Genomic DNA, 2,516 nt, shown 5'->3' on the forward strand with positions numbered 1-2,516 from the left:
CCTTATCACGAGATAAAGCCTTGTACGCTTCGCACTAGAAAAGAATTTAAACTAAATATATCTATTCGAAACCTTACGTTACCTTGAACAAGTGTTCTTTTGTCCGCAATCATTGCAGCAATGGCGGCGTAATAGTTAGAGGCGCCCGCCACAATACTCTTTAGTGGCGTCATACTTTGCTACAGAGAAGAATTTTTGTCAGTTGTCAACCTCACTCATTCACCGTCCCCCCTCCTTCCCCTCTAAAATAACAATTTTGTGAAGATTTTTTAAAGAGAGTTTTCAGATCAAATTAGTCGATCAGGCTCAAGTGATATTACAAACATATTATGCACTATATTATTTATAACATGCTATAAGATGTAAATTTCAGTTATAACATAGTTTGCTTTTTTAATGGTGGAATAATAAACAAACTGTTCCTGAATCAACATAATGTTTCTTTCTTTTCTTATTTAATTGCTATATGTATTTCCAAATTGTAGTAGTTTTTAAGAAAAACTTGCAACCCCTCTAATTCAGGCACATCCCTTTTCATTTTACAACTATAGATTTAATATTTGGCTAGAAAAAAAAATCATCTTTACTTTTATCTTTCAATATAAAAGTCTTTGCACATGGCACACTATGTTCCGAATCCAGTGGGACACATCCTTCCACAGCCTGTTTATCATATTACATTCCAAAACAAATGCAGTATTGTTTCCTGGACATTTTTACATTTTTGGGTACAATTCTGCGAGTAAATTGAAAGTATTATAATTTGGGGTATCTTGTTATTGAATAAACATTAGCAAGTTGTTAGTCTATACATTCATATTCAAACCACATCTTATAGAAAACGGGTAACTAGATAACCCATATACATGAATTTATCCATAAATTTGTTTTCATAAGATCTTCTGTAGTCCTTGGCATACTTTTCTTTATCAACAGTTTCCAAGACAATAAAACATCATGCCAAAATATATTTTGGGGTCTATTTAATGTCATTAGATTTTCGACTCGTAATAATAACATGTACGTAATCTTACATATTTCTTACTAAAACAAATTGAAAATTATTTCTACTACATAGAACAACTCTACAACTTCATGTTATTTTCAATTTTAATATAAATGTCTCTATGTATACCACTGCCAAGCCACCTATAGAAAAGTCTGATGCATAAGCTTTTAACTAACGTTGTCCACTTTTGACTGCATTATAAAAGTGAAAAATAATTCATGTAATTACCGGATAAAATTTTGCGCAGGATTTGGTAACGAGATGAACAGATAAGTTAAGCTTTGGAATAATCAATGTTGTCAGAGTTATTATTTTACCAACTGGTGTTAACGATCGTATATCAAATATTTAACACTTTTTAATCATTTCTGTTTTAATTTCAAAATTAAGTTTTACCATTGTATCCAAACCCACATAAAACGTATTGCTCAATGATGTAAATTCTATCAGCCACTGTAATGTTAATCTGTGATGAAACGTTTCTAGAACGTACTTCTTGTTTCCAATCCCAACCGCTCTCGTTTGGCAATGTTAAGTTTCAGTTCTGAAATCCTTGCAAAGAAGTTTATTACTTCAAAAGAGGATTCCAGAGATTCATAAGAGCCATCTAGAATTAAATAGTACGATATCTTTGACAGTAAATATTGTTTCCCTTAGCATGAAACCTATTATATTTTATTTACTCTTCTTTAATAGTTTAGACAATATTTATGTATGTAGTAAGAAGAGGTATGGTGATATTGGATTGTCCTGTCTACAACCTCTGGAAAATTTTAAAGACTCTGAAAGAAGGCCATTTTGAAAACTGTAGATGACACATTGCAAAAAATGTTTTAGCCCATGCTTTATACTAGGTCCAAAAATTAAAGAAAGTTAGAACAATATGAATTAATGTCAAAGTGATGTCAGCAAGTGTCAGTAAAATAATAAATCAAGCCGCAAATAAACGACTGAAACAGTTAGCTGGCGTGCTGTCACTCAGCACCACTGACAAAACAACAAGCTGTCGAGATGACAATTATACAACTGCAAACCTAAAAGCTGGTAGGGATCTGGCTCAACGTAGTTTTAAAGAATCAAATAATATAATAAAATATTCATGCATGTGTCTGATCACGCATTTGACATGGACGCTCCAGATCTAAAGGATGAGTTTGTGCGTGAATATCAATATTATTCCTATAAAGCACTAGAACTAAACTAACGTGGACGAATCGAACTACAAGTCAAAGATACATCAATATATTTCCTACATGCCCAGGCGATCATTGGCGTTCAGGGTAAGCTTGTGAAAAATGAACATAATGTATATACAGCAAATGACAAACGCGCATTTTTAATAATTGTATTGTGGTTATTATTTAAAAGTGCTTTATTGAACATGGAAGATAGACAAATCGAAGTATATCAATTACGTCGATGTTGCCACGATGATACTCTGTTTTGCAATATATTCCGATGATTATTCAAGGTCTGTTGTCCATCAGTGATGTTCTCAAAGGCTATT

The sequence above is a fragment of the Sinohyriopsis cumingii genome, chromosome 11 (assembly GCF_028554795.1).
Source record: "Sinohyriopsis cumingii isolate HCF-2022 chromosome 11, ASM2855479v2, whole genome shotgun sequence".
Lineage (NCBI taxonomy): Eukaryota > Metazoa > Mollusca > Bivalvia > Unionida > Unionidae > Sinohyriopsis > Sinohyriopsis cumingii.